Here is an 8,856-nt window from a genome sequence, read left to right on the forward strand (position 1 = left end):
TTTTTTGTCCATTAAGATAGTTCTGTGCCAACTGTCTATTTTCTATGATGGAGTGGGGAGTCAGTGCTTACTGATGCCTCAATGGAGGTGTAATCTAGGTATGTGTGCTGTGGCCAAAGCAGGGCTGCTGAAGCAGCATCACTGTGGACTTACTCCCTTGCTTTTCCTCTAAAAGGCAAAACAGGGCTTTGTTGCTCTCAATCAGGGTAAAACATCCCCATGCAGAGCAACTCAAACTTTCTCTCAAGCCCAGGCAGCAGTTGAGAGATTCATCCCATGAATGCATCCATGCCCAGTTCTGAGCCAGGAGCATCAGTTGCCATGGCGACTTATTTGGAAAAGTCATATGGGGAAAGTGCTGATACATTTTTAGCTTTGGGTAATGAAATTTAACAGCTGGAAATGAAGGTGAGGGCCAGCCAGGGTGCCGTGTGTTCATGGAGCGCTGTTGGGGATGGCACTGGGGTAGTGCTGGCAGGGCTGTGCTTGAGGAGGATGCTCAGTGTGTCGGAGGGGAAGGAATCACCGTAACGAAGAGCTGATAAAGAGGTGGTGGTACATACAAAGATAAAGAGGAAGCACTGGCTGAGGTCGTAGCTGGTACGTGTACAGTGTGTTCAGCCTATAAATAGCTCTGCAAATATACCTCTGCACAAGCAATATTTATAGCCTGGAAGTGGAAAAAGCTCAGTTTGGGGTCGGGTGTCAGTGCATGAAGGATGTTGCAGGTTTGATCAGAGGTTCACTTATCTGAAAGGCGTGGAGCGGGGCTGGAACTCAAGTGGGGGACCTTTTAGTCCTCCAGTCAAGGTTCACATGTTGTTGTGCACCTTCTGAAATCAACGTATCTGGAGAGAACGCTTGCTGGACTGGCACTCACATACCCCACTGTGAAGCCTCAGTACTGATGTAATTTATTTGTATAATTTGGATCAGTCTAAACTTTTCTGAAGGTAGACTCATATTTTATGTTCTGAAACACTTCCTCGGCTCCCTGCAGTATTTTTAGTTTATGTCTTCAGCTGTCAAAAGTTTATTTTAAAAATAATTGATTTTGAAGTAATATTTACTGCACTTTAGCTTTCAGCACATCATATGAAAATAGATTTCACTACAGCTGGCAGTGTCTGATGGGATTTGTTCCTACTCCAAAGGCTCTCTGTGTTTCATCCCAGCACTTCAAGCTGCGTTGACTCTGAGCAGCCCCACCACCTCTCCATACCACTGAGATAAGGTGGATCCAGGGAAGTGGTTCAGTCTAAGGAAACCACAGCTGATATATAGCTACACCCATAGCGTAGGTGTTACAGATCTGGCACAGGGTTTGTTGAAATCAGTAGAATCTGCCCATTGTGCATTGGTGAGCTTTTTGGCTGGGTTAAAATCTGATCACATCCCATCCTGATAAGCACAGCCATGGTGAAGATGAAGCAGGAGGTCACAGAGGTGCCAGGCACCTCACCAAGGGAAGTGGTGAATTTTGATGGGAGGTAGTTTAAGAGCAGCCTTTGAGTTGTAAAGTTTTAGATAACTCATTAGCAAAGGCATCACCAAAACATTTCTTGGTGCACTGAGATGCTCCCAGCTTTTTCCCAGGGGAAATAAAGAGCATCCCTCCCTTAAGGAAAATCTCCTCTCAGAAAGAGCGATGCTGCAGTGGCTCAGCTGCCCAAGGAGGTGATGGTCACCATCTGGTGCTCCAGAGTTGTGGGGGTGTGGCACTGAGGGACGTGGTTGTGGCCATGCTGGGGTGGGTTGGGGTAGGACTGGGTGATCTTAGAGGTCTTTTCCAACCTTCATGATTCTATCATCTATGGTTATCTTCTCCAAGGGAGCAGAGGACAGAGGGAGAGGTGGTAAGTCCATGGCAGGGCCAAAAGCATTTTCCTGTCCCTGAGGTTTAATGATGCGCACGGAGCTGATCGGATCTTTTCTGATCAGATCTTTTCCATCCAGTCTATTCCTGATAGAGAATAGATCAGTGTTTAATCAGATCTGTTCTCCCACAAAACCTGCTGAGCTTTCCCTCCCACTTCTCCAATGAAATGTGTTCAGATGAATGCTAAACTTCTGTGAGCATAGCTGCACGTGGTGCCTTTCCATACATGCATCCTCATTCTCTGCTGCCTCCTGACATCTCCCAGTAACTCCCACAGTGGAATTCCCACAGCCTCTGCCTTCTTAGCGTGGGATGGGGTGCGGAGCAATGTGGATGTCTCCAGGTGGTAATTTGTCTCATAATTCAGGAGACCTGATCTGCATTTTCCTGGGGCTGTGCAGGGTTTTGTGCTGGAAGGCGTTAGGTGGTGACTGCTCTGCATGGGGGCAGGCAGTGCCCAAAGTAGGTGAACTAACAGTGTCCTGAGTGAACATTGTGAATATAGTGCAGCAAAGGTCACTGGGCTGGACTGTGGTTACCAAACCAATTAATTGTTGATAACCTTCCCAAGGACATAATAATAAGGCATCTTGTGTGTTCCTCCTCACAACGTGATGCGTTTAACTAACAAATCAGTCACTCTTTCTCTCTCCACCTCCAACCAAATCCTCCCAAGCAAACCTGCTCCCATTTGGCCAATGTTTTGACAAGGCTTTATTTGGCATTCACCAATCAGAGCCACTTCACCTGGGGAGCTCAGCTTGGTGGTGGGTTTCAAGCAGAGAGGGTCGTGAGGAGCAGGGCTGGGAGCTGGGCTGCACTGGGGGGTGTTAATGCCAAGAGGGGATATGCCAGAATTGAAAAGCAAACCAAAGTCAGATGTCAGAAGCCGAGCCAGGCTGCAGGAGAATGATGGAAGTGATTCCCTTGACGCCGTCAGCATTTTTATTGATCCGAGGCTGTTTATTGCTGTAAAACTGTTGTAAATTAAAGAGGAGCTGGGGAGAGGGAGAGGTGGAAATTGCCTCGGTTTGGTTTAAAAGACGTACACCTGCATTTGTGGTGCTTGGAGAGCTGGCTGCAGAGCACTGCTACCCGCAGGGGATGCACCCAACTGCTGCTGTTCTGCTGGAAAAAAGTGAGAGCCTGGTAAGACCTGGAGTAATGCTGTCTGTCTTGCAGACATGCTGAGAGGCATGGGGTAGGTCTGCTGGAGGAGCCCCAGGGCAGGACAGTGCTTTCCAATGGAGCAGGATGGCTTTCCAGGTAGATGCTGCAGAAGGGAGGGAGATCCATCTGTAATGAATACTGAATTTTGCAGTGATGCTTAGCAGAGAAAATAATGTGAGTGTTCATGCAGTTGTACATATCTATCTGCATACAGAGGTGTGAGTATATGCTTCGATGAGCATATCATTACATTTCATGTCATTACATTGACTTGAAATCATCAAATATGCCACATTCACATTAGGAGAGGCAATATATGCTGCTGCTTCATCCCATATGCACAGATACATTGACAAAGATGTCCACCACCATAATAACTCTTTTCTCCTTCCTCTCCCTTGCAGAAATCCGTGAAGCTTTCCGGGTGCTGGACAGGGATGGGAATGGCTTTATCTCCAAGCAGGAGCTGGGCATGGCCATGCGCTCGCTGGGGTACATGCCCAGTGAGGTGGAGCTGGCGATCATCATGCAACGCCTGGACATGGATGGTGAGTCCTCACTGCTGGGTCTCTTACAGTATGGGGAGCTCTCCCTCAGCAGGAGGTGAGGTTGTGCAGGTTGTGTCTGGGGCTCAGGGTGTTTGTGGTCATCAAAGGAAGGTCTTGGAGGGATGCTGTGAGGTTGCTGAATCATAGAATCAGTAAGGTTGGGAAAGACTTCCGAGATCATCTAGTCCAACCACCATGCCCACTGCCACATCCCTCAGTGCCACATCTCCACAGCTCTGGAACATCTCCAGGGATGGTGACCCCATCACCTCCCTGGACAGCTGTGCCACTCTTTCTGAAGAGAAATAGTTCCTAATATCCAACCTGAACCTCCCCTGGTGCAACCCGTGCAAGGGAGGTGGTGCATCCTCTTATTGACCAACTGATATAGCTAGATGAAGACAAATCAGCTCTGGCAACCTTTCTATGCAAAGTGGCAACTGGTATTTCTGTGGAGGCTATTGCAGTCTTTTCTCTGCTTGTTTCTGGCACAGTGATGCATACTGGGATGTAACTTGGGCACCTGGCAAGCAGCGTGGGTCCTGGGGTGCTCACTGCTTCTTGTGAGTGAAAGATGCTGCGGATAGGAGCAGTGCTGTGCCGTAATGAAATGTTGCTGGGTTTTGATGGAGAAATTTAGAAGGGTGGAATGATTTTGAGTAATGTCCTACTGTGAGAGCTCCTCAAACGATTACCAAGAGGCAGTAAAAGAAACAGAACCCACCATTAACAGGAACAAAGAAATGCAGCATCAGGATGCCAGAGCCAGGGGGGACTTGTTAACTGCCGCAAAGCTACAATCAGAGCAGAGCACGATGAGCAGGCTGCCTTTAAAATGTCCTTGGTCAGAGCAGGAGGGATGCTGTCCTGGTGCAGGGAGCTGGGATGCGGATCCAGCCTTCTTCCTCTGTGATACGGCAGGGCGAAATCATGGAGCAAAGGGAGATGAACCAGGTCTAAAGGGGAGTGCTGGGTGTGTTGATGTGACACTAACATCCTCAGGGGACCATGAGAATGAGAACAGAGCCCTTGGGAGGTGGTGACAGCGGTGACATCCCTGGGGACGTAGAAGAGCAGATGCCCCTGGGGGATGCAGGCTACCACTGCATTCATCAGGCAGGGAGGGGTGATAACCTCCTTGAGGGTGTTTAGAGGTTCTCCTGCAGGGAGATGGTTGGTATTTGAGGCAATCTCTTTCCTGAAAAAGAAACAGCAACAACAAAAAAATCCATCACTTTTTAAAGCTTTTTCCCCAGATGTTGTTGTTTGCACCTTGTTATGCTGTGGCCTTTCCTAGCAGACCAGGTGACTTCTCTTTAGACTTCACAAAGACCAGACTCAGCGCGACGCCAGTTCATGGGGTCTTTTACTGCAACTCTGTGCTTTTTTGGAAAAAGAGTGCTGTGCACTTGGCTCTGCATCTTGATTCATCTCCAGTTATTCCCTAAGTCTTGATCTCACTGACTTGAGACTTTGGCTCCCTTCCTACTGCACTCTGGGACCCAAAACCGAGAGGTGCAGTTATAGTGCAGAGTAATGGGCTGCAGATGGAAGGTGTTGAATTCCTGTCCGAGGGCTTTCAGAAAGCTCAGCGTGCTTTCTGCCAAGGTGGGGGTGATCCTATCTCTCTCCTCCGAGGATGCAGCATGGGGATGATGGGTAGTGCTCTGGGTCTGCGTCGCATTTACCTGCTGCTGCAGTGCTTGGAGCAGGAGCTTAGGGACCGGACACAAATCTGTGACATGGGGAGGCTGAGAGGGCCAGACATTAAGACAGCATCGGGGAATGGGAAATTCCTTAGGCACTGAGCGAATAGGGGAATGTTATGTGAAAGATTTACCTTGCCTGCAAGTTGAATTAATACTGTTCAGCTTGAATTACGTGGCTTATGACTGCTTTCTCCCTGGTGGGTTGTCTTGGATTTTTATCTTGACTCGTCTGGATTTTTTGCTGTGATTTCACAGTGAGAACCAGCAACAGTTCCCTCCTTCCTTGCACACTACATATGAGCATCATTCAGTAGCAGAGCTTGAGCCCTGGAGTGTCACACTTACCCCACGCTCCCGAGGACAGCCTGACCCCATACACTCCACTCGAGGGCTGCAGAGCTTTTCCTCCCCTTCGCAGAGTCCCATGGGCAGTAGAACCAGGAGAGGGGCAGCCGTCCTCCTGCACACCCCACATGAGTTACGAGGTGCCGGCAGGTCGCGCAGCCAGACGGCCGATCTCCACGCGGGGCTGCTGCCAGTGTCTGCTAATAATGAGGTAATACAATTGGCAGCGCTGTGTATTTCATGAGAACCAGTCTGACCAGTCCTAGATGCAAGCATGTGGTTTTCATCAGGTATTACCTTGGGATCACTTTTGTCTTGCAGGATGGCAGGGTGTCTGCCGGGGATTTTTTAACTGATGGTATTCTAATACTGAGCAATTAGAGCTGTTCTTTGTCTGGGTTCCCTTGCACACCCCGTGCTCTGCAGGAAGGAGAAGCTCAGCCTGTCTGGGTTAGGATGTGGGGCGGCAAAGTGATGGGAGCTGGGTGGACAAAGCACCTTGCAGTGTGTTGGAGTGCTTTTATGGGCGTGCATAGCGAATAGAACGGGAGCGTTTCACACCTGTATGTCACCTCCTGCCAGAAGGGATCTCACCCAGCTCAGTAATTAACACAAGGCTCAGCTCCAGAGCTGCCCATGGACAGTGCTGTCTGGGGCTGTTGGTGAAGCTCCAGAGCAGAAATGGAGCTGCATTTCATAACACATTGAGTTGGTTAGAAAGCGGGACATGTGTTGGGTATCTGATCACCTGTCTGTTGTCTTTGTGTAATGAATTATTTGCTTTGGTACCACTTGAAGACTTTTTTAAAATTGTTCTGCTTTATTATGGTTGGTTACGTCTCTGCTATCTCACTGCTTTCTCCAGGTGGAAAAGAAACCTTTCTTTTCTTTGTTCTTCTGCTCCTCCTTTTCCTTCTCAGCTTTGATCGCATAGGGGACAGGTGGAAGCATCCTCTGCTTCCCAGCAACATTTTCAGAGTCCCAACGAACTCCCAAAGGGTAATTTCTTTTCAAGTATTGCAGGTTTCATGAAACACGGATGTGGTGATGTTTTGGTTCTGGTTGTGTCCCAGCCCTGGCAGTGATAGGTGGAAATGAGAGTAACAAGTGGTTTTGCCCGTGGGGCTTGTCACTGGATGATGCCAAAGGTGCTCAGCAGTTTCTGAATGCCCTACAGGAAGAGCAGAGGGGATTCCTGCCCATGGGAACCACAAGGATACATCCGTCCTGTGCCATAAAGCCAATGGAGCACTTGGGTTATGCTTGGGTTACTCATCTGTTGGGCTTTGATGCCATGACGCAAGGTCACTTGTTGGAAATGCATTGGATACATTGCTGTTGTGGTATCCAGTGTGTTTCCAAACAGTGCCTTCTCTGCCTTGCGTTCCTCCTCCCTTGCTGTTCTGTAAGGGGTGCTCCAGCTAGATGGGGGGAACCACAGCTGCCATTGGGAGAAATAGTTCAGCTGGAACAAAAAGTGGATTAGGGTGAAAAATGAGAATACACTTGGAATATTTCAAGGTCTCTAGAGAAAGTTTATAAATCATCAGCAATCCCCTTTCATGAACTGCTGGAAGGTGCTGTAGCGTTGCTGTGATGGAAGAGATAAAAGTACCAAAATCGAACAGAAGGCAAAGGGTTATTTGAAGCAATTGTCCTCTCTTGGGGAAGGAAGGGAAGAACAGTGTTTCCATTGCTCCAAGCATGATTCACATCAGACCAGAGCTTTTCTTGCATCTTATTTTAGAGCTGGTGTGTGAATGTTTGCCAGCAGAAAGCTGCTCAGGATAGGTGGGCATCTCCAGTGGTTGTGCCTTATGTGGACATTGTGTTTTATTTTATGCCTGGAAATAGAGGCCAGGTTTTACCTTAGTTTATACCCTTGATTTTCTTCATCCTTAGATGTAATGAGGTATTGCGTGGATATAAACACTGCAGACTCTGAGAGGTGCATACGTTTCTGTCTGCAATCTGGAGAATGACCTGAAATGTTCTGTCAGTTGGTGGAAAGCAGAATATTTTAAATATTTATTTGCTGGCAAAATAATTTTTTTTTCCAGATTCGTCCTATTGGCAGTAATGCTAATAAAAATGCAGAGAAATGGCACATTAAATGTGTTGCCTTATTCAGGATTCCTACTCTTTAAGCAGACTTTAGCAATAAAATAGATGAATGTGTGACTTAAGTGTCAAACTGTTTCGTTACAACAGCAGACACTTTCATCCACGGAATAAAATAAGCACTCAGTGTACTAATTAGAGGAGCAGCTGGTTTTCAGTACCCTGGGAAAATAACTTCAGGCTAACAAAAAAAACTATCCAGTGTGTCAAATTGTTTGTTATAGTACAAATAGGAAATACTTTGATCAAGGAGAAGACAAGCCAGCTGCATCAGTGTACAAGCGAGCTACCTGCTACCTTTTTGTCACATTATGTGATACATCAGTGGGAACAACAAAAATCCAGCATCTCCTGCAGCTTCCTCTTCAGCAATTAAAATGAATGTAAATCCCAAATTAAAAGTTGGAGTGTTCCCTAACCAGTTAGGAGGGCTCTTTGTGGAGCTATCTATGGTGACTCTTGGTGGCCTCCAGGGATGGCATTGGGGTACCAGGAGTCTCCCCTAAAAGCTCTCCTTGCCCTTGTGTTGCTGTTGGGTTGGGGTTGGAAGGGGAGCAGATTTGCTCGCTGACAAATGTTTGCTTGCTCAGACTGGTTTGTACTTCCCTGCGTGGTACAAACTGATGCTGCAAAAATGAAATATTTTTTTAACTTTCTTTGCCTTTTTTCACGGTTTTCTTGCCATGGCTCATCTGCTGTGTTGAACCATTTCAATATGATACTGCAGACTTCACAGAGAGAGAATGGTCAGACTTTGAAGGTTTTGGGACTTGGACTTTGCCTTTGTGCTCAGAAGCCTCTGATTTTGCTATGTGAGAAGCAGTCCATGGGCTTATCCTTTGCAGTGAGCTGCTGAGCTGGGGGCCTTGTTGGGTGAGATGGATGTAATGAGACCTGGCTGTATTTATAGTGGCCACTAACTCCATGTCCTCTCTGATTTGTAAAATGGAGATTATCACATTAAGTATTCTCACTGCAAAGAACAAAGAGAAGTTACTGTTGCTGATGAAGCTGGTCAGATTTGCAGCTTAGCACCGAGAACGAGTTCATAAGCAATAGCAAGTTGTGCCTTTGGCACAGCACA

Source organism: Meleagris gallopavo, chromosome 21 (assembly GCF_000146605.3).
Source record: "Meleagris gallopavo isolate NT-WF06-2002-E0010 breed Aviagen turkey brand Nicholas breeding stock chromosome 21, Turkey_5.1, whole genome shotgun sequence".
NCBI lineage: Eukaryota > Metazoa > Chordata > Aves > Galliformes > Phasianidae > Meleagris > Meleagris gallopavo.